Source organism: Myxine glutinosa, chromosome 5, assembly GCF_964187855.1.
Source record: "Myxine glutinosa chromosome 5, kmMyxGlut1.1, whole genome shotgun sequence".
Classification (NCBI taxonomy): domain Eukaryota; kingdom Metazoa; phylum Chordata; class Myxini; order Myxiniformes; family Myxinidae; genus Myxine; species Myxine glutinosa.
Genome location: NC_136265.1, coordinates 145,218,175 through 145,243,174, shown reverse-complemented (window position 1 = coordinate 145,243,174; position 25,000 = coordinate 145,218,175). Strand labels below are relative to the sequence as shown.

Below are 25,000 nucleotides of genomic sequence, written 5' to 3'. Positions count from 1 at the left end.
CCCTCCCCTTCCTTGTCTCTCTCTTTCCCCTTCCCTGTCTCTCTCCCCTTCCTTGTCTCTCTCTTTCGCCTTCCTTGTCTCTCTCTTTCCCCTTCCCTGTCTCTCTTTCCCCTTCCCTGTCTCTCTTTCCCCTTCCCTGTCTCTCTCTTTCCCCTTCCCTGTCTCTCTTTCCCCTTCCCTGTCTCTCTTTCCCCTTCCCTGTCTCTCTCCCATTCCTTGTCTCTCTCTTTCCCCTTCCTTGTCTCTCTCTTTCCCCTTCCCTGTCTCTCTTTCCCCTTCCCTGTCTCTCTTTCCCCTTCCCTGTCTCTCTTTCCCTTTCCCTGTCTCTCTCTCTTCTTCAATGTCTCTCCCTCTCCCATTCTCTCTGATTAGAAGCCATAAACATAATATCTAAAATAATTGAAGGATTCATCTGTAAAGACAATTTTTTTTTTCCAACTAAGGAGAAGTATCTGGAGAAACGTATTAACACGTTATTCCTGAATTATTGACAGTATATTTTATTATCGAGCATCAAGTTTTCCGCTGACACATAGTAATAGTACACATCGTACACATAATCTTTATCTAATTTTACAAAGTTTAACTTCCAAATCAGCTGCATTGAAATCTTAATGAATGTTCACACATCTCATTCAACCTTCATCTCTCTCTTCTTCCATTTCAATCATCCATCCCATTATACCTTTTACAAATTATTGGTATACGTACTCTTCATCTTCTTTACATGTTTGAACTAAAATGCTTTGAGTCGTTATTGAGTGGAGCTGAGGACTCTACAGCCCACTTGGTTTATTTGTTCTCCAATAGCTGATCTGAAAGGTGAACTCAGGGCCCAATATTTATCAACTCACTCTCACAAGCTTGACTTGAATGTCAATCCATGTTGTACAAGTGTACGACCACTTCGGCAAAATAAATGGCACCTCATATAACAGGGAGACCCTTGGGAACCGGCTGCTCGCAAAAACCACTGCAGAGCCAGCCTCGAAACAGCCTGTTATGCTCCCCAGTTTCTGCAATACAAGAAAGCTAATGGGGTTTCCTTTGGGCAGCTTTGGGAGAGAAATGTAGGGGTGCCAAATTAGGCACCTTAGAAATCCTCCATGTTTGTTGTGAAGGTGCCTCACACCTTGCTCAGCTTGATGCCATGGAAATTAAGGCCTTCAACATCAATTATTTTTTGAAACTCCAGTGATGAAGCTGAGTTTCTGGGCCTCTAACTTTCACAAAGCAGACAGATTGGTGGTCTCTGTCTTCTATCGCCTCCTTTCTGGTCTTGCACCCGCTGCTCTTTCCGTGCTCTGTCCCCCTTTGCCATCCCCCCAGGTATCCGCAGGGTGCACGCGATCCACCAGCAACCCCCTTCTTGTGAAATTTCAAAAATCCCGAATCATTGCTCACAACTCATTTGCTCCTCTCTTTCCCGACCTGTGGAACCAATTTCCACCGTGTCTTCAATCTCAGTCTTCCTCCAGGGCTTCAACACAGCTGTTAACCACCATCTGAGATCATCCCCCACCCACAACCATCCTTTATACCCCCATTCACCCTCCCTAGGCCCACCTCTTTCCGGGTTCCCAGTTTTTCCTTCTACTTTGGTGATTCAGAGTTTATAGCTGCATCCATCTTGTTCACACCCTGTATCCACCCTTATCTCTCTAAGTCTCCCTCTATTTTATCCCTCAACCCTGCTGATGGTTTGCTCCCCTGCTCCCTGTAATGTGGAAGTAGTGGAAAATGCAGTGGAAAAGCTAGTACACTGAATGGATCAGGAAGTAACAGACAAAAGCAGGACACAAAACACATGTATGGAGTGGACAAGATGGACACAGAAGGAAATTCTAAAGATGGAAAATTTGAATGAGGAGAGATTTGGATGGGGTTAACGAGGATAGAAAAGATCATGGTCTTGGATTTGCGATGATCCGAGATAGTGAACAGCCGTCTTGAAGACCTGGAGTGAAAAATGAGATTTAAGAGGACGTGGAAGTTGATTCCACAGGCAGTTAAAAAGAGGAAGATATGAGCGGAGGTGAGCAGTGATGCTGGATTTGGGTAATTTACCAGAAGAGGGTTGATGGTGGACTGTGTGATCCGTGCAGAAACCTGAGTGAGGGAGGGGGCAGCGTAAGGAAGGGGGAAAGTGCAGACAGAGCAAAGTGTGCAAGACTAGAAAGGAGGGGGTAGGAGATGGAGTCTGTGATGGCAAAGTGTTTGCCCCTTAGACTCAGCTTCATCGTGGGAGAGTCTAATGATATTGAAGCCCTTGGTTTCCACGGTATCAAGCTGAGCAAGATGTGAGGCAGGGGAGCCGGCCTAGATCGGAGAGAGTACTCTATCAAGATGCAGATGAAGGCCTTGTAGATGGATAGATGTGCCAAGGAAGGACTTTGTACGATGGAGGATGCCCAGTCAGCGGCTGGCTTTGGAGGCCAACTTTTGAAATATGACAAACCTTGACCGACAGTGAGACCCAGGAATTTGGGTAGATAGGAGGGTTTGCCAACAGTCCTCTTGGAGAGAGATCGTGAAAGTGTGAAATTTCTCAGGATCCTCTTAAGAGAATAAAAATGGCCAAGAACAAACAATTTGCCCAAAAACGAATTGGCAGATACTTGAGGTTAGGAATCGATATTGAGCATAAAATAGAGGCCACTGTGTGAGAGCAACAGCACTGAAATGTGGTTGGTGACAAAACTAGGAGCATTTTCAGGTTATACCACATCTAAAAGAGTACCAATGCTCATTTTAAACTGGAATGAAAGTTTAAGTTTTAAAATACCCCAGATTTATATCATTCAATATGAGCTCTGGAAAATAGACTTTGCCAACAATTCACAGATACCTCATGGGGTAGCAGGACTGATGGTTTCCTTGTATGCTCCTCTCTGCCCTACCCACAGTGCTTCAGATGCGACTGCAGCAGAGACGTCATCAGGAGCAGCTCGCCACGCAGGGAGCCCTTCCCCGTGAGTCTCCAGCTTACTCGAGTGCTTTCCTTACAATGTCCTCACTCGTACTTGCATTTGTTTGTGGCACCTCACAGTTCACATTGCACCTCCTCTTTTGGTGTGTTGTCGGAGACTGCCAGAAACATTTTCCTCGAGAGTCGAGACCGTCACAGCAACACGGTCTTTGTACAAAACTTTGTTCACACATGATATCGAGAAATCATTCACTGGAACTCGCAGTTATACATGTCAAGTGCAAAGGCATAACTGTGTTCTGTTCACTTTGAAAGGAGGAGGTTGGTCTAATTTCAAAAAGGTGTCATTCATTCTAAGAGTACTGATTTTGTACGATGACCTTTACTTTAAGGACTCTGCTTTAAAACGTTGAGATTGATTTTATTTGAACATTATTATATCCTATCGCAGAATGGATTGGTGTTGGATCTAAAGGTCTATGTGCTACAATAATTAAGGAAGTCCCAATGTCTTCTCTTCCATAATATCTCATAATGTATCACATTGCAATTATACACACTAGCAACGGTACACACTACACACTAGCAATTGGGAGGCCCAAATGAAAAGGCAAAATATCAGAAATTGAAGGCTTTTTTATTTTAAACAATTTATATAAACATCCGTTAAATCATATCACACGCAAATCATCAAAATCTAAACAGTATTTGTAGAATTTCAATAAAAGCCACATCACTGTTCATATCGGTAAATATTATTCCATCGTGTTTGGAAAAATTGGAAATTGGAAAAATTGGAAAATTGGAAAAAAAAATTGGAAAAACAATATAGCCTATTTTACTCCAGGGGGTCCCAGGATTACCCACCCAAAATTTCGTTGCGATCGGTTCAGCCGTTTTTGCGGTACCTGGGAACAGACAGACGGACGGACAGGTGGACAGACATTTGGTGAATTATAGTAAGATGTAAAAGGTCATTCGGTGCATCATACCTGGGTCTTGTACACACCACAGCAGCAATCTTATATTGCAGGTAGTATTATACAATTAACCCCTTATTGGGAATTCTTTCTGCAAACCATATATATATATATATATTGTTACGGACGCGGTTTAAGATGTTATTTACCGAGCGGTGGTATTGCCGCGACCTAACAGTTCCCCCGATTCTTCCCCAACTCACCCGATTCCACCCAAACGTTGGCCAAATCGCGCTATGCTAAATCAATGATGGAAAGGACACAACGACTGGGATAGATGAAACGACGCAAGGGGTACAGTTCTCAAGACCTCCGGAGGAGGGTATAATTACAGTGGTGGAGAAAAGGGGGGTAGATTACAAGGTAGTGAGGTAAAGACACAGAAGAGATAGGCACTTAATTACAGTCTTATCAATTCCCAGACAGACCACAGACAAACGGAACAAGGCTGACTTACACAGGGATTGATGGCAGGGAGGACAGGTAGGTTGATAGCACAAGGTACACCTTGGCTCGGGGACAGGATCAAGCACGGTCCAAGAGATGCAGGGAGGTGTCACAGCGCTCGGAAGGGACGTCTCTCTTGCTTCAAGCTCAGCGCGCATCTGACGTCACCTCCCTCTTCCTGCGCATGCTCAGCGGGGAGTGACACGCCCTCGGCTGGTTGGCTCCGCCCCCCTGGGGCTGGTCCGCCGCTTCCATTGGGTGCGGGGGTTACCGGGCTCCGCCCTTGATGAGGAGCTGACAGGGAGCCCCTATTTGGTAACCCCGTCGAGCACATGTTCGATGGCGGCTCGTTGGGAAGGCCTCGTGCCCTCCCAACACCCCCTACCAACCAAGCCGGAGTGAGGACGCGCACTCCCTGTGCACGCCGCTGCCGTTGCTGTTGTTGTTGTTGTTGTTGTTGCTGAACCGTGAGGAAGAGCTGCGGGGAGGTATTGGGAGGTCCTAAACTTCCTAACGGTGCCATACAATCACATTCTGGTGCAACGAAGGGTCAGAATTAATGGAAACGAGTCCTTAACTGACATAGACTAAGAATAACTAGCAAGATGTCCTATAGTTGTCTTACATGAGATGCGGTGAACCTGGGCACGACATTTAATGGGGGAAATAGGGGGAGGTCGGGTCTACAGAGTGTTGTTTACAGAAAATGGGACTAGGGAATGGGGGATTGGGGATAGTTGGGAAGTAATGAGGAAATATGGGAATATTTACAAGCGGATATGGATGGATGCAAATCCCATATCCGCAACAATATATATATATATATATATATATATATATATATATATATATATATATATATAATATATATATAAGCTGATGCCTTTCCCCATTGCTGGTCTCACAATCTCTTTCCGTTCATGTTGGCTGCTCCTAATCATGCATGACTTTGGCGACTTCAGTCGAGGAGTGAAGGGTTCACAAACTGTTCGTGGATCGGCAGGTTACTAATGGCCTCTCTCTAGACTCTGGAGGTATTCTCGAGACGTTCGTGTTTGCCTGTGAATGGGGGGGGGGGGGGGGGGTGATGATGTTGGTAAGCGCAGATAGCCATGGTACAAGGGTTGACCTCAGGCTGCTCTTTGCAGAGTTCAGAGTAATATCCTCGATCATAAACTGACATTTGTAGACCGCCAGACAGACAAAGTGTGATAATAATAATAATAATAATAATAATAATAAGCCACATACTGACATGCCCTAACATTGGCAACTGTTGGAAAGGTCGTTTTGGAACGTTGGGCCATTTTCAGTGTGAGCCGGTTTGGCAACGCCCGTAGCAATATTTTATCCCGATTGTGTTTACTTATCTCTCTGTTCTAGAATCGCTGTCTCGTTAAATGAGTACATCAACCTCACATGTGCACACAGCTTCTCTAATTGCCTGCAACACTGACGGATAATACTTGCTAATGAAAGAAACACGACCCCAAAAACTGCTTACTTAAGTGACTTATCAAACACATTACATGACAACAAGCAGCTACGTTTACTCGATCTTTGGTAAATAACCATCTCAGGACGGCATGTTTTGATGCATCTTTCACCTAAGCAACTGCTCAATTACCTACACCTGCTCTCTGCAATGCGATGCCAAATTGCCCGCACAAATTGCAAATGCCAGAGCCTTTCATTTCCAAAATGGAAATGCACCGTGTCTCTCGGCCTCGTCTGAAACGTCTTTTGGACGATGCTGCCAAAAGGCTTTTCTCATTCCTGTCCTTTTGTTAGTTCCCAATGTATGTGACGGTTCGGCAAACCCTGCATCGCGCGTCCATATCCAGCGAACTTGGTCTCGGTTTGACGATCGGGTTAAAAGCGGATTGCGGTGCCAATGCACGTTTTGTTTGAAGCAAGCCGTCCTCTTTGTTCCGAGCATCCTGCGGGTTTCAAGTGCACTTCCGGCCACCTCCACTAAAAGGTAACGTGGTCCATTATCACTAGGTCAGAGCACTTGCTGTGCAGACAAACTTCCTATCGCTTCCATACGGCTCTACTCGAGTGCACGATAATGAATGAAACGCACGATTTTACGTTTTGGGAAGAGCACTCTCCAAGCTGCTGTTGGTTCCCACTTAAAGCAATCTTTGAATCATTTTAAACATCCCAAATATCCAAAATGGGTTCTTCTGACACTTCACTGACTTATCAGCTTTCTAGGAAGCTAGGTGACACAAGTGGGATAAAGTCTTGGTGGTCTCCTCAATTAGAGATCATTGGCTTTGTTACCGGCCAATAGGATTTTAGTTGAAAAGTATGCTGTGGGATCTTTAGCATCTACATTGCAGGTGGGACCGGTGGGTTAATCTACTACCACTACTATTTTTCAATGGCCCAAACTATTCCCAACTTATTGTGGGATGGGCTGGGTGGACATTTTAGCACAAGTGTTTCACGAACCGGCCGGCCAACCTGGACTGTTGACTGGCGGTGGTAGGAATTTGTAATTTGGTCAGAGTTCTGGCGATTACTCACCTACTCTTAGTGAAAGACACCATATCCACCAATGACCATTTCCAGTAGATGGGCTGGCTTAACGTACTTCCGATTGATGGCGCTCACATTGATGCCTCGCTCGGCATGCAAAACACCAGGGCAACAGTTTATCGCTCAGTCGAGATTCAAACCTGGCACAAAGGCGAGTGCACGTACCTCTAAGCTATCCTTCCAGCCCATCACCGCCAACTTAATATCTCCTTTGGAAGGTGGCATGCCCCATGGTGCATCACTCCCTGTTTCCTATGCACTGGGTGGTATTTATTGTCGGATGCATTTCCACTGGGAATCGAATACTGCTCATTGCCAAGCTACTTTTGAGCTATTCTCAATGATGATGATGATGATGATGATGATGATGATGATGATGATGATGATGATGATGAAGGTCATGAAGAACAATTTTTGGAGTTATATGTTTGGAATATGAAGAAGACACTTTCTACTTATGAAGAACTAGCAGGGGTACCCAGCGTTGCCCAGTGCTGTTCTAATCCTGTTGGCGTTTTGAAAATATCATTTTTTTTGTGGAGGCCTTCTCTACACCCACTGAAGAATGGGGTCACGGATCATTTAATATCACCTTTAACAGAGCTACAAAGGCTTAGGCACAACAGAGTGATTTTTTTTAAAATCCAAAAATATCCAACTTTTTTTGCACTCGCCGGCACTCACTGATGAACCTCTGAAAGTTTGACAAAGATCTGTCCGGCCATCTCTGAGATGAATGGCAACACACACACATATGCAGAGAGACAGACAAACATCTTTCTTCTGGTCGAGAAAATTCAACGAGCTTTTTAATTACAAAGTATAACAGTTTTTACATTAAGCAGCCACTGATACAAATTACTTACGACATCAACGTTATTATTATGAAATCAAAATAGATTTAGAATGCCGCGTGTTCGCTGAAAGCCATATTTATATTACTAGTGAGGTACCCGTGCTACGCATGGGTGGGAGGCCAGAGGCAAACAGACAATGCAGAAACGGCGAATGCCAAAGCATGAAATCAATAATTTCGACATTCTTGTAGCACCTTCAGTCGCACGTCAGACATGGACAGCAAGTTCGTGAAGGACTTCCATGAAAAACGTATCCGTTGGCAAACAAACGAGTACGTTTGTTCCATACTCAGTCAATGGCGAATCTGCATATGGCGATCCGTGAATTCATGTTTAGAAAGTAGAAACCATCACGGCATTTCGTCATTCGCTTGAACTCGATATCTTTTTTCATTCTAAACAGCATAACTCCAATCACAAATGAAATAACATTAATATAAAAAATAAACTTTTAACAACATTCGTGACATAAACAAGTATTTAAATCCTGATGTGAAGTTCCGTACGGTTGGGTGAATACAATTACGAATTCAAAATCGTAATTGTATTCACTCAATTCCAATCATCAATTGATACTTTAACAAAACGATTAACACGATTAACGTTTAACGATTAAACATTACGATTGAATGATGGTTGTATTTGGATGTTATCAAACCCGCGCATTGCCGTCATCTGTCCACTTCCGCATTCACGGCAGGTTCATAATTGTCATCAAAATCGAAACAGTATTTGTAGAATTTCAATAAAAGCCACATCACTGTTCATATCGGTAAATATTATTCCATTGTGTTTGGAAAAACTGGAAAATTGGAAAATTGGAAAACTTGCAAAACTTGGAAAAACAATATGGCCTATTTTACTCCCAGAGGTCCCAGGAATACCCACTCAAAATATCGTTGCGATCGGTTGAGCCGTTTTTGCGGTACCTTCGAACGGACAGACGGACATTTGGTGAATTATAGTAAGATGCCTCATAGCATCATCGGTAGCCATCTACATATTATGTATGCAACCCTTCCTACCCAATTTTGTCACTTGCCTAATACATGCAGCCTGGTGTGGGCCTAACGTTTAAGGTGGCTGGCCTAAGATCTCAGGGTCGTGCATCAGGCCTGTTGACTCAGCTTGCCATCCTTCCGAGGTTGGCAAAACGAGTACCAGCTTACTGGGAAGATTGAACCATTCTAGTATCCTGCGCTGTTAGAGTAGTGTCCTGTCCATGGTTGTGCCAAGGAAAAACTGCCTTGGCAACCCTATGTGTCTGAAGGTGCAAAAGTAGTTCTTCATCTTCAAACCCAATCCCCCTTTTCCTCTTCTCCACTTCATTATCATTTTCGCAAAACATCCTCCTTTTCTTCCCCATCATTTTTTCCCCCATACTCCACAATTTGACTACTCTTAACTCTTCTGCATCCCATTTTCTTTATACCCCTCCTCTTCCATTCTTGCATACAGAGCACATAGATCACCACCGAAGAATACAAGCCTTTCTTTAAAAAAACTCTTGGTTCACCACAAACAAAATGGTCTCTATCCTGTTTCAATTCGTTGTGGCAAAAAACTGAGTTGCAGTTGTGATGTCAAAGTAAACATGTCAATGGATTTATGGGAAATTTGCGGTGACCAATGATCCAAGTCTCCTTGTCCAAAATGTCTTTTCTTTCAGGACGATGGTCTGAATTCCTGGGAGCCATCAACGAGGGGAGGTGGCGTGGTAAATTGGGGATGAGGGGGGCGGTTATCGGCCAATTGGCTCTACAGTGCCTGCCAGAAAGCTTTCTTTTCTTAAGCTAATCACCTGGAGGAGGCACCTGGTTCTCATCAATTTTCCTAGTTCTACATTTGTAAAGCGAGTGGAAATCAGTCCACCCTGGTTTTATCAGCCTGAGTGAGGCCTGCAATTTGCCTGCTGGAGAGATCAATCTGTCTACTCAGGGGTTTCCTTCATGTGGAGGATGTTTGGAATAAAGAAGAAGCACCGGTCGTCTTGCAATACGATGTTCGCCTCACTTTCGCTCCACTTGTGTACAAATGCTCGATACCTGTGTGTGTAAATATAGTACCATCCAGAAAAGATTTCTTCATGAAAGCTTCCCTCGAACTCTACTTTCCATTCGGCAATTTCCACTCGTATTTTAAACAAATGTCTAGTCATTTGGAAAGAGGAAAACAAGAGGAATGCGTCCACAAAAACATGCACGGAACAGGATGGCGTCAGACAGACCAAGAAACATTTCAACCTCCTCAACCGCTCACCCTCCATATTCCCTATCTCCGAAACTATCAGGTGTGAAGACCATTTCTATGATGTCATTGCGATGAGACTATTTCAGGTGGCAAGATAAATCACAAGGTGGGGAGATCACATTTCCGATTACCTCCTCCATGTGGAGACCTTTACGTTTATCAGTCCATTCTTTGGCCGGAGAATGAAAGCAGGTATACCATGGATGCTTCTTCCTTCCTCAGAATGACAGTACCGAGCGCACGAAGAGGATTCTCAGAGAGAGTTGGGGGTGAGCGGAGTGTTGGGGGAGGAAACAAAAAAGTTGGAATTTTCAAAGAAAGTTTTGAACCTCTTAAAATCCCCAAAGTAGTAACGTAACCCTTGCGAGGATATTGCTTTTCGTACCCGTTAATTTGTGGGCCATTGGCATGAACTATGCATCGGATTTTCTTCATTCCTTCTCAGAAAACTCGAATTTCAGGCACTTATCTACTAATTCGACATTTTCAAAATTTGTATTATTTTTTTCATTTCTTACTTTCTTGTCTTACAATAAGTGCACTCAAAAGGAATGGCTGTCAAACTGTGCTCCAATATGCAAAACTTGATAAACAAGGCAATAAACCTCCTTTTGCAGAATCTGAAATGAATTTTCGTTACTGGAATACAAACATTTTTAAACTATTACCTTTCCATAACACACTCCAATCAGCTCTCGTGTGACGCACTTCCACCCTCCCACTTGCCCCCTGCTGCCCCTTCCCCCTAGCTCCTGTCTTTTTTTTTACTTTGCAGCCTTAGGGTCGTTGTGGTATCATGAGCTGCTTTGAATTTTTCCAGAGACATTGCCAACTGCCTGGATTTTATTCATTTTTGTAATAACATTAACAAATTGTCATCTGAAGGTTTAGGGAATGAAGGGGAGGTAGTTGATGTAGTATTGGAGGAAAAGGGGGGGTGGAGGGGGCAACGTGGTGGTGGCAGATTAAGTCAATCAAACAGACAACTATTCTCAATTCACGCAGACCCTATATATATATATATATATATATATATATATATATATATATATATATATATATATATATATATATATATATATATATATATATATATATATATTACATAATACAGTGATGTCATATCATAGAAAGAGGTGGATAGACAAGGAAATACATGAATTAATCAGAGACTGGGGCTGGACCATTTGTCTTGTGTAACGATGCCTTGTCCACACATCATCCAACAACATATATGGTTTATGGTTGGAAACTATGACTTACTTAACAGCCCAAATGATTCCTACCTTCTGGAGGGGTCTTTTCTGGAGGGTCGGTGAAATTTATTGATACAAGACTTTCACAAATCGGTTGGCCAGGCTTTATGTTCGACTGAATGGAACATTAATTTGTAATTTGTTCAAGGTGCCAGCGATAGCTCGTCTACTCTTGACGAAGGACACCGTGCGATCCTTAAAGTCCACCAGCTAATGCCAGTAGATGGGATGCCTGTCGTCCATCTGAGGGTCGGCACACCTTGTGATGCAACACCCTGCCCATGATCTCGAACACCAGTGCGACAGTTTATAGTCAGTTCGGGAATCAAACCCAGAGCAGACAATGCAAAGGTAAGTGCACTATCTCTGCTCCTGTCAGGCAACGTTCTAGCTTTTCTCACGAACAAAGAAAGTTTTACTTATCGGAGGAGTTTCTGATGCCTCTTCCCTTGAAAGTAGACACTTTGTAAGGTGATTAATGCCTCCTCTGGGTCCTGGAAATAGCACTGTAAGACTTTTGTTATGAATACTCCACAACTTACAAGTGACATAACTTAGAATGTGGTCTTCACTTTCGTAATTGACTGGCTTGGTGGTGCAGTGGGTACTGGTGCGGGTTAGATCCCCACACCTAGTCAGCAGAACGTTTCCCAAACTTCAATAGGGTGGCCACCTGTCGGTGTTGTTGATAACTCTGAAGCATTCACGAGTTGTTGTGAGCACCCATGCACCCAGTCAAGTGTACGGGCACAACCACCACCAATGCTGAGATACCAAGACTCTCTTTGTGTGCTTTTAGCAAAAAAGAAAATTAAGTGAAAGACCTGGTGAATTCAAAGAATTGTTTTGACTCGTAAACTGATGCTTCACCCTAAATTTATGACGCAGTTATGCAATGTGTAGAGCATTGTCATGTTTTCTTTGTGACCTCGATCTTTTGAACTTTGACCTCAGTCATCAAAGCATTTTTTTTTTTACTGTGATCTGTATGGCTGCTTGACAATCGATCCCTGAAAAACAAAGTGCGTGCCCTTTTAACTGAAAAATCCAAGCACAAAAATCAACTTGATCATGCATAAAACCACTAAGTTTTTGGGAATGAAACAAGAAATTCTACCTGTAAACTTCTTTCGACAGTTCATGAGTTTCCGGTGTGTTTTTCTTTTGTTGTACACCGCTCCTTTCCTATTCCATGTCCACGCGCTGCATGACGTCATTGCCGGGCACCGAAGGGGGCCCAGCGATGACACACACTGAAAGGGAGTACTCAGTTTTCACTCTTTCAGTTTTCTGAAACTTTCAGTTTCTGAAAACTTTCAGTTTCAGTTTCAGAAAACTCAGTTTTCACTTCTTTCCTTCTTGTTTGTTTGTTTTCTTGTCTTTTGTTTGTTTGTCCGGGCGATATCTCAGCCTTCCTTTGATTTAGGAAACTGAAATTTTGGCACAATAGTGATCAAGTGCTTTGGCAAAAATGGTATTTTTTGTTTTTTGATTAATCAAATAATTGATTAATTACTTAATTATTATCGATTAATTAAGTAATTATTTATTTCCTTTCATATCTCAGGTACATTTTGAGCTAGAAAGCTGATACTTGGACATAACAATGACCAAGTGATTTGGCTGTAAAGGATATTTTTGATTTATTGATTCATCAATTAATCGATTACTTATTTATTGATTAGTCAATTAATCAATTATAAGTATTTATTTTTCCCAAATTAATGACTTATTTAATTAATTTTCAAAAAGTTACAGCATCCGATGAAGCACTGGTGGTTGAAGTATGTATGCTATTGGCCAATTGACTAAGAAATTATTTTATGATTACTATTTATTGATTTTAATTATGCAATTAATCAAACAATTCTTGTACACCTCTCCCTCCCAATACCATCTCTACGTGCCAAGCTGGAGGATGTTATTTATATATTTGGCATGGGGGTGGTGTACTTTGAATGTATCTGTACTTGTTTTTGCTTTTTTTGCCCCCCCCCCCCTCCGCCCCAAATTTGACACACTTTATGTGCTGCTCCATTTTTGCTCCATGAACATTATTTATCAGCATGTTTGAACATTTATCAGATACCTTTTATGTTCTATCACAAATTCAGGTATTTACATCTACATTTACAAGTGTCTTCCCTATAAATATCCTAAATATGTTCAGGTGTGCTTTACTCAAGTCTTATTGTGCATATGTGGTGATATTATACAATGTGATCCAAAATGATGTGCAACTTTTATTTAACTACAATATATTTTTATTATTGGTCAATTTGTTTGTTTTTGTCTAATAATACACAGGATTAGTTAAAAACATATTATATTGAAAGATAACGTTTTCAACAAGCAATAAGGAGCGATATCATTAGTAGTTGAAGTGCTCAATCAAAGGACTGCACCTCTGGATGACAGCAGCCACATGGGCACTGAAGTTGTCGATGACTCGGCTTAAATAAAACTGGAGCCGGTGTGCATCTGATTTCCCATCTGATGTTTTTCCTTCAGTGTGTGTTAGTTGTTTCCGCAGATTTTCGCTTTGAGGGACCCCCTTAGGTAGTAGTCGGAAGAAGACAGATCTGGGAGTAGGGATGCATTGGGTTGTCCGTCCGTCGAGAAATAAGTCCATCACCAGGGGAAATGTCAGATCAAAAAACTCTAAAGCACCATTATATGTACAGTGGTGCGCTGTCTTCCTGGAGCATTAATAGTGATGTCCTGCTTCCTTCTCAGTGCCAGAAGGAATCTTCTCTGCAGCATATCCATGTGTTGGCTGTCACTCTGAAAGAGTGACACTCTCAAAGTTCTCATATAAGAAAAATCCTATTATACCGCTACGTCTGATGGCATACCAAACCGTTGCTTTTGCTACAGAAACCGGTTGTTGCATATGTTCGTCCAGTTGGTGTTCATCAGCGTTCTGCCCAAAATTGCATGTTCTGTTTGTTCACATGGCTGCTGAGATGGAAGTGGGCCTCATCAAGAAAGAAGTTGTCATCTGGAAAATTCTGGCCGTCTTCGAACTCCTGGGAAATGGCGGTGAAAAATTTGAACCTCTCCCTCATATTTATTTTGGTCCATGGTGCTGCAGTAACTGTATATTGTATAGATACAGTTTTAGATCATCATGCATGATTATGCCAACAGTCGTGCGAGAGGTTCCCACCAGCTGTCGGCGTGTTGGACTTTTCGGAGAAGCCTGCAATGCTTCTTTCGCAACCTCTATCATGTCAGGTTTTCTCACTGAAGGTTTTCGACCACGGTGCCCTTTAATTTGGTCTTTCATACTTCCGGTGTCTCAAACTTTCCAACGGTACGTTTGATCGTTTTGTATTGTGGAATTTTTGCATTTTGATACAACTTGCAAAACTTCCTTTGCATATAAATTTATGACTTAGTTGCAAAAAGTCTCTCCAATGAGCATCCGCTGGGACAGAGAGAAATTCTTCGATTACGGATGAAACTTCTACGGAAAAAGGTTTAAACGTTGTTTTTTAGACACCCTGAAACTAAAAACTAGGGTCGCGTTAGTAAAACCAAAAACACCGGCTCCCTTCGGGGGTGGCCAGGGGGATTGTTTTATTATCCTTATTCAAACGTGTAACTTAAAAACCTCCAAAAAATACCTCTCGCTGCGTACTTTCAAAACACCTCACTGCATGGGAAAACGTGTGTACAGGAACCCTGCACTGTAAAGGGTGGGGACTTGTAATACCCTCTCTCAACTGGAGTGGCGCTACACGATACACATTTACATAGAGAATTTGCATGGAGATCCTGGTGTTGGCTTAGCGGTTAGGGTGCCGGCTTAGGATCCTAGGATCCTGGATTCGAATCCCGGTCGATCGCTGAATTAATGCCAGGGGGGTTGACTCAGCCTGTCATCCTTCCGAGGTCGGCAAATTGAGTACCAGCTTGCTGGTAATTCCCTGTGTGTCGCAAGAGGTGACGAGCAGGAAGGGCATCCGGCCATAAAACATTGCTTCAAAAAATGGACCAAGGTGCCCGAAAAAGGCCAACACCCTGCTCTGCGGGCAAAAATGGCCTCTAAAGGTGGTTCATAGAGAATTTGCATCCCATCCCCATCCACACTCATACCAAGATAAAAACACCCCGATACACTAAATAGGGTCATGCTGGTCCTATATGTCGCAAATCTTAGATATAATCGGCCCAGAACTGTAGGAGTCACGTGACAAACAAACACAAACAAACACACACACACACACACACACACACACACACACACACACACACACCGGTCCGTGAATTATAGTCAGGATTATAGTTTAGCACATTGTGAAAGACGGGTGTAAAACGGTATGGCTGCAATCAAGTCATGTAAACAGGTATTGTCATGGATAACAACCAGTGTGTCGGGGGCGGTGAAGGGGCGAGGGGCTGTAGGTTGAAGAAAAGGATATGAGAAAAGAATGTGAAAAGATGTCCATACTGATTTGTGTGGAAAGAAAATGTGAAAATGTGCCCTTTGTCTATACTTATTTCCTTATCCTCTGAGGGTATAAATTATTCGAGTGTTTCAAAATCAAAGCACTCACTATAAATTATTCCCAAGTCTTATCCATTTGGGATTATTCTGAAATTAAAATCTTATTAAAGCACATAAATGGCTAATTGTACCATCAATAATATATCTTTCTTCTCTGAATACCTGTGGCTTCATTGCAACAGCAGGCACAGGAGGTGGGACATTTGTCATCGAGGCTTCGAAAAGTCTCTTGGGCATATGGCGTGCCTATCCAACCAGTCGCCCATCAGGAAAATTGACGCAGCTGGGACATCACACAGGAGGAGATGATGTCACCAGTTGATGGGAATAGATTGGAGGTGTAGCAGATCGTGACCACTTCGTCCCACTTTTCAACTGCCGTGCCCATCGTCCACGTATAGCAATGCAGGATCGAATAGGCGTGTCATTAGGAAAGTGCGGAGTACTTGATACATCATTTACCGGGGCACGGCTCTTCCAATTTACTGTCTGCACAGACCCTGATTTCCATCTAAATTGGATGTTGTGAAAGGCTTGTTGTGTCTACAGTTTGTGCACTCTTTGTTGTTTCTTTAAACAAGGCTGTGGTGTCTTCCTTCTTCACTGCTTATGAAGAGCTTAATGGCAAGTACAGTAGGCCAAGGCACATTCTTACACGAATGGTTTATATGTACCGGTCGGATTTCTAACTCATTGAGCCCGTATCAGCGTATCAATCTTAAAAAAAAAAAAATTGTCTTGTTTGGCTGGGGTTGGTCCTTTTGTATCTGGTCTTCTTCGTTTGGGGTTGGTCGTCTTGTTTTTTTTTTGTTTTTTTTTTGTTGTTGCATGCAAGATCGAGGCTCGTGTAAGAGCTAAGTCTTTATGTATTGTATTTGGTCTTTCAAATATGTATTTGATCTTGATCCTCTTTATGTATTTGATCTTGATCGTCTTTATGTATTCGATCTTGTTTGTTTGGGGTTGCTCTTCCTTATTATTTAGTTATAGTTTAACCTTTTGGTGAGTGTGAATAGGAGCTTAAAGATCACTAAAAGCAAGCTCTTCTAGGTTTGGACATTAGTCTAAATCAGATGAATCGCTGACCTGGTTTTGTACAGGTATAGATTGGACTAATTGCTGCTCTGCTTCTGCACAGTTATAAGTTGAATTAATTGCTGATCAAGCTCAGTGAATTGTATTTTCAGCTAGTATAATCTCTCAAATTGTGCTCACCTGCAGAAATAACATGTACTATGCATGCCAGCTCATGGCTTCGCCTGACTGGTTGAATTAGAAGAAAGCAAGTTGGACTTCACAAACATATTGCATGTCGGTCTGTGGGTCTCAATGAGGATGTAAAATGAACTTTTACTTTTATATATTTTTTCTATTGCTTCAAGAACTATTACTTTATCTGATGTTATGTGCTCCTTCTGTGTCCATCACACTATATTCTAAAGAGTTCCTGCTGTCGTACCGTTGGAACCGCTACATTAAAACTCAAGAACTTGCTTCTTCTTTTCCCACTCAGGAAAGACTGGCTTTTAAAAAAACCATTTGTACCTACAACATGTGGCAGGTCGACAATCGTTTAGCGTTGCTGTTGCTGTGGTTTGTTGTTGTTGTTGTTGTTGTTGTTGTTGTTGGCGTTCTTGTTGGGGGTAGATTTTTGAAACGTGCACCCATTGGTTGGACAGCTGCCGGACCACACCCACATCTGTTGCCTGACTCCACCCACTATAGCACCAAAACAAAATGATGGAAATCAAGCGTTACATCTGCAAATCATTTTTTAAAATAACAGTGTTACATAATTTTTGAACGGCCCCTTATTGCAGTTAAGCAATCTCTCACCATGTGACGAATCAGCTCATTCTGATATCACTGTGGTAGTGGGTGACATGGATGAGAGGTGTTGAGTCAACATTTGAATCGCGCATTAAATGTGTGTTTCCCAAATGGCCTGTTATCAAATTTTGTTGCAGATTGTGCCCACAGTGCAGTCATCCCTGTTTATGGTTAAACTGACACAATTTTTTGTTCCAAGTAAATTGATCATTAGCTTTCCCACAGAACCATTTTTATTATTATATGACAAAATAAAGCTTAACGGACAGAAGTTTCTCCATATATGTATATGTATATATATCGGTTATTATGCAATTTCATACCATCAGTTTCATACCCGTCTACACCATCAGTGGTGAACTGCCATTAAGGTATCCCATTCAGCTATCGTTGTACCTTAATGGGAGCGATAAGCACCGCCTGCCACACGGTGCATTATCTCTGGTATCCACTCATTACATGGAATCGTCTGGATGCGGCTGGGAGTATAATTATATTGTTGTGGTTCTGAGAATGTACATATACCATCATTAAAGGTTAAAGGTTTGCCCCCATAGTTAGTCCACAAGCAACACGTAGGCCACCTTAGAACATTAGTTATGTCATAGTATGTGTCAGGATAAGGCCATTCCCATTAGTGATACCTGCGTTGTGTAAAATAAATGAGTAGGCCCCGCTCATTTTGCCTCCACCCTCCAAATCTACCTCGTTGGGCAGCATCCATCCCGTGCCCCATTTTGGCTATGGCACCTCGCCTTAGCATGCTCACTAGTCGAGGGACACGAGGTAGGCCTGAGAGAGGGTTGAGCCGGCGTTGAGGTCGAGGAGCGGCAGCGAGACGGTAAGAGCCAACAACCAACCAGGGCTCGGGTGAAATGGCGTGAGGGGCATGGTAAGTGCGCGGCTGGCAAATTCCAGAGGGTTCGCTGGGCGGCGCTATATAAATGCGAGCACAAAGCCTTGGACAGGACTGATGAGCGAGGGGCTTTGTAAGAGGACTTGAAGGAATTGCGCTTTACCAGAAGGACTCGCTGGGGAAGGTTGGCTTTGTAAAGGACTGTCCAGGATTGACGCCACAGCGCGCATGATAAAGGCCTCTTGAGGAAAGCGCATTAGAAGAGGACTGCAGCGGATACGCGCTTTGACTGAAAGAGCACGTATGCTATTGAACTTGCATTGGGGAGCGCCTATTGAGCGGTATTGGGAGCGCGTATAGCGCCAGTGCATTTATTGCGTACGCGGCTGAGCCGCGAAGTAACCACCAGCCAACCTTGCCTTTCGCCCTGTAATTGTCCGCTCTGCGTAAACGACCCGCGGGGTGCTTCTGCTGCCCTGACCATCTCCTTCACGGTACGAGTCGAGGACCGGAGTGAGCTGCCTGGACGCCATCATCCCTGGACCACCAACCCGACCATCTACATCCCTGTGTGAGTGTGTCTTAGAGTGAAACGGGCCCGTGTCCTGGGATAAGTTAAGACTGTATAAGCTTCACTGTGTGTTCTTCTTCTCCTTCCTGTACAAATTGTAATAAACCAATTGTTATTCCTTGTTTCTTCCTAATTCAACCGTATCAGTCCTTTCCGCCATTGGGTAAGCATGGCACGATTCGGAACCGCTCAGATCGGGTTTAGTTCCTGTTAACAGCTCGGATCACGGCTCGCTATCGCTCGGCGTTTCCACTACAACTGTGATTCGGGCGGGGTTATTTCCTTGCTTCCTGGGAGGCGTTGGTAATTAGGTATTAGGAATTCGGCCTATGACCATACCCAACGCTGACCGGAAGGAACATCATAGCCCCGGATCGTGTCGGCTAGCAAAAAGACAAGGGAAATAATCCCCCCTTGGTAAGGGGAAAGGCTGACGTTGAGATCCGCAACAATATTGTATATTTAGAAATTACATTTATATACAGACTTGGCATTTAATATGGAATATTTTTTTTGTGGGGGTGAACTTACTTTTCAAGATGACTTAGAACCGAAAGTTCATTAGAATTATGTTGAAATTATTCTAGATTTTGTTAATGTGACCTTTAAAAGAAACAAAAACCACATTTGACATTTTGAAGTAAATAAATTGATCCTTGAAAGTGATGTAAACTGATATCGAACTCAATTAACGGACAGTACTGTGTTAAACTTCTGTACGTTTTCCAGAAGTATCTCTTTATTTTGCACATTAGCCAAAAAAAATTTCAACAAAAACAAAAGTTAAATTATGACTGGGATTACGAACAGTAAAATTACAGTTCAGTACTTCGTGTAACCCCCACGAGCATTCAGGAGAGCACGTACACGCCGAGGCATGCTGTTCACGAGATTTGCCAAGGTTTGGACAGGAATCGCTTGCCATGCAGTGAAAATAGCCTGCTGCAATTCACGCACAGATGTCGGCTGCTGGGCCAAGTTGTCGATTTGACGCGTTAATTCTGCCCACAAGTTCTCTTTCAGATTCATATCCGGGGACATGGCAGGCCACTCCATATGCTCTACACCACGGTCAACAAGAAAGCGTTGGATTATGCGAGCACGATGAGGCCGTGCATTGTCATCTTGGAAGACAAAGTTTCCTCGAAAGGCTGCACGAGCAAATGGAAGCAATGTTTCTTCCAGAATGGCCCTGTACTTGAACTGGTTCAGGTTTCCATTCAGAACAACCAGGTCAGTTTTGCCCCATGCATGAAAAGCAGCCCAAACGGTCACCCCACCACCTCCAGCTTGGACTCTTGGCACAATACAATCTTCGTTGTCGGCTTCATGCACTTGTCTGCGCACTCGGTTGCGGCCATCTTGACGATAGACCAGAAATCTAGACTCGTCACTGAAGGTCACGTGATTCCAGTGTCCTGGCTGCCATTGACGGTGCTCTCTGGCCCACTGCAATCGACGCTGTCGGTGTTGTCTGGTCAGGCGTGGCTTTCTCAGGGGAAGCCTGGCACGATAGCCTGCTTGAACCAGTCGTTGATTGACTAGCCTTCTGGATACAGGCACATCTGTCAGTTGCTGCCACTCAGCCCGAAGCCGATTAGCTGACTTGGTACGGCCATTGCAGACTAACCGGTGCAGCTGGCGATCATCTCTCCTTGTGGTTCTGCGGGACGTCCTGGCCTCGGTATTGGAGTAGGGACACCCCTCTGAGCATTTCGTTTCAGGATCTTTGACACCTGACCTTGAGTGATGCCATACTGCCGAGCAAAAGCACGCTGTTTCATGCCAGAATTTCGTAAAGCCACCACTCCATGACATACAGCATTGTCCAGTTGACGGACCATCTCCAGAGGAAGCGGCAATAACTTTTGTAGACGTGCAGCAGTTGTTTTCCACTAATACATAATGCAAGAACCCTTATATACACGATTGTGAAGCCAATCGTCAAATGTACCTGTCCTTACATTTTGTCACGCCACCTGTGATATTATCCTGTTATTGACTTCTTGCTGCGAAAGACAATCAGTGACATGGTTCTTTTAACAAAGAAATCACCGATGCGTAAAAGAAACTCACCAGATTGATATACTGAGTTCAGAAAGTAAACCCAAGTCAAGAAAAAAAATATTCCATATTAAATGCCAAGTCTGTGTATATATTTATTTATATATATATATATATATATATATATATATATATATATATATATATATATATATATATATATATATATATATATATACATGGAGGATCGTGGAGTCTGCCATGCCATGATGGCCCGAGGAGACTCAACATGACATATATATGTGTATATATACATATATATATATATGTATATATATATATATATGTATATATATATATATATATATATATATATATATATATATATATATATATATATATATATATACATATATATATGTAACATGGTTGGCAATACTCTCTTTAAGGTAATCCCAGGTCAAAATGGAAAAGCTTAGTTGACATATACCTTTTTTTCTCTCAAAATAAACTTCACATGCGGTGCATCTCTCCAATTGCATGAAATGAGTTGATGTTTCCTCTTATACACAGCCTTGTTGCCCTCAGAAGAGATTTCACGGGATAAAAGATGAATTGCCGTGGATAGAAACTGGCAGTTTGGCTGCAAGTACAAAAAGGCATCGGAGCGATCGGGTATTAAAACATGAAAGCATCCGTCCTGGCATAAAATGCAGCAATGGTTTTATTTTACTACAAATCTGAGAATATTCCTTGAGTAATTGGATAGTCTAATGGCAAAGCTTTTCGAAATGACCCTGTCTGCTCAAATATCTCTCCACATTGTCCATTTAATTAGCCTGGGAATTTGACTTTGAAACCAGCACTATCACCATGCACCCTCCCCTTTTCTCCTTTCCCCATTACCCTCCCCGAGTCCTCTTCCCCTCACCCATAATGTATCGATGCTAAATTATGGAGTATGAGATGTATCACGAGCAAGGAAAGAAAAATGGGGTGCACGTGCTACTGAACAGATGGATGGAGACAGCAATTTAACGTCCCGTTACTAACGGGCATACCCACACCACATCGAAACAAGTGTTGATGCCTCTGCGATGTTAAATTTCCTTCATCCATGAAGGTAATGCCGGCGATATATGCAGAGAGTTCATTTTCTGCCAGTCTTGCAATTCAAGATGGTGGAAACCCAAGCTAGCAGAACTGCGGCATTTGATAGTTCCTAAAGAGTCTGTAGTTGAACAGATTTTTGGAGCAGGAATGTTAGCCAAGGACAACACAGCAATTGCTCGACAGGAGTGAATTGGGCACTTACTTTACTGATTCCATGCAAAATAACAGCACGGTAGCAACAAATGTAACAAGATCATTTGTTATTGCAATTGCAAGAGAGCACTCGGGTGAAGCAAGCTGTTTGTTTGTTTTTAACAGTCAAATTACGCTCAAGTTCTGGTCCTAATTTCACATTATTACTTTCTCCTGTCTCTCTCTATCTCTATCTCTCTCTCTCTCTCTCTCTCTCTATCTCTATCTCTCTATCTCTCTCTCTCTCTCTCTCTCTCTCTCTCTCTCTCTCTCTCTCTCTTTCTCTCTATCTCTCTATATCTCTATCTCTATCTCTATCTCTATCTCTCTCTCTCTCTCTCTCTCTCTCTCTCTCTCTCTCTCTCTCTCTCTCTCTCTCTCTCTCTCTCTATCTATCTTCCTGTCTTCTTCTAACAGATTATTCTGTTTGGGTTGAGCGACTGCAGCGAGCAACCAAACCTCTTGCAGCTTCCAACAGAGTACAAAGATTGCTCTTGTTTATAAACTACATACAGTGATATCTGTAGAGAAACGTGGGGCAATATGTCCCCCCACTCTCTCCTATATACCTCTCGGTACTCTCTCCTATATACCTCTCGGTACTCTCTCCTATATACCTCTCGGTACTCTCTCCTATATACCTCTCGGTCCTGGTTACACGTTCAGTAGCCTGAATGTCTAGCTGAGGTTACAGCAGGCAATTACAATGCTAAAACGTTCAGCATACTGAATAAAGGACTATACTGAAAGTTCAGCATACTGAACAGCATACTAATAAACAAATATGTGTATATATCTTAATAGACGAGTTTGGTCCTCATTGGTTAGATATTTTTTTTTTTTTTTTTGCAGTATGCCATCTTGATGAGGGCAAATTAAGCCCGAAATCTGGATTGTCGGCTCTGCTTGATGTTTAGCCAATGGGGACCAAATAATGAAATCTCTGTCTGTCGATAGAGTGACCGAGCTGAGGCCTCCGGGACGGAGGTGACGCTTTGGTGCCGGACTTCGGTCCACAGGAGATCGGGACAGCACTCGTCATGCTGTTATGTTGTTGATTATTATCTCCGACGATCGCACCGCACCCCCTGGTTTTGGTTTGCACTGGTGGGAACGATGGTCTGGGTGGCAGACAGGCTGTTGGTTTCTTGCGGGTTATGCGGTTTTTACCGTGTGAGACATAATCCGTGGCTGGTGCTCACCATTAAAGCTAGGAGGTGCCTTCATTCACTTAATAGACGAGTTTGGTCCTCATTGGTTAGATTTTTCGCAGTGTGCCGCCCTGTGGCATTGGCAAAAACTGCATGCAAATCGGACCTGGCAGGAGTAATGCCCTGCCGGTGGATTAAGGGGTCTCACTCCTATTAAGAGGAGTGGTCCCACCTGTATGACCATGCATTGTGGCCCTTCGGGGGCATGATGCATGCGTTTGAATGACCATGTGCTTCCCCCTCGGGGTTGAGGCGCATGTGTATTGTTTTGGGGACAGCCTTGTTGACGATGTGCCTTGACCATGGGGTCAAGGTGCACGTCCAAGGCTGTTCAAATGTTTGAGTTTTTACCTTTTTTCACTGCAAAAAAGGCAGGCCTTCGCGCGGGCCCTAAATGTGCACAAGTACTGCATGCAAATCGGACCTGGCAGGAGTAATTCCCTGCCGGTGGATTAAGGGGTCTCACTCCTATTAAGAGGAGTGGTCCCACCTGTATGACCATGCATTGTGGCCCTTCGGGGGCATGATGCATGCGTTTGAATGACCATGCGCTTCCCCCTCGGGGTTGAGGCGCATGTGTATTGTTATGGGGACAGCCTTGTTGACGATGTGCCTTGACCATGGGGTCAAGGTGCACGTCCAAGGCTGTTCAAATGTTTGACTTTTTACCTTTTTTCAGTGCAAAAAAGGCAGGCCTTCTCGTGCGGGCCCTAAACGCCGAACAAGCCTGCAAAATTGTACCTGGCAGGAGTAATGCCCTGTCGGTGGATTAAGGGGTCTTACTCCTATTGAGAGGAGTGGTCCCAATTGTATGACCATGCATTGTGGCCCCTCGGGGGCATGATGCATGCGTTTGAATGACCATGTGCTTCCCCCTTGGGGTTGAGGCGCATGTGTATTGTTATTGGGAGAGCCTTGTTGACGTTGTGCCTTGGCCGTTCAAATTCTGTTGAATTTCATGAACAAATTCCATGAACAAATTGTTGAACAAATTGTTGAACAAAACAAATTCCATGAACAGCTGTTCAAAGGCTGTTCAAAAAAACGTCCGAGGCTGTTCAAATGTTTGACTTTTTACCTTTTTTCATGTAAAAAAGGCAGGCCTTAGTGCTGGCCTCATAAGCACGCCGAACAAGCCTGCAAAATTGTACCCGGCAGGAGTAATGCCCTGCTGGTGGATTAAGGGGTCTTACTCCTATTAAGAGGAGTGGTCCCAATTGTATGACCATGCATTGTGGCCCTTTGGGGGCATGATGCATGCGTTTGAATGACCATGTGCTTCAGCCTTGGGGTTGAGGTGCATGTGTATTGTTATTGGGACAGCCTTGATAGACGTTGTGCCTTGGCCATGGGGTCAAGGTGCATGTCCGAGGCTGTTCAAATGTTTGACTTTTTACCTTTTTTCATTGTAAAAAAGGCAGGCCTTCGAGCGGGCCCAAAACGC

General features: G+C 43.2%; 1 long non-coding RNA gene across 2 annotated transcripts in view; it reads left to right on the top strand.

Moving 5' to 3' along the window:
* The window catches only part of LOC144892063 (uncharacterized), a 442,917-nt gene that overhangs the window by 362,987 nt on the left and 54,930 nt on the right, over window positions 1-25,000 (top strand). For both annotated transcript variants that reach the window (XR_013623374.1, XR_013623373.1), the window contains one exon: window positions 2,907-2,972. This is a non-coding gene — a long non-coding RNA (uncharacterized LOC144892063). The remainder of the gene's footprint in view (window positions 1-2,906; window positions 2,973-25,000) is intronic.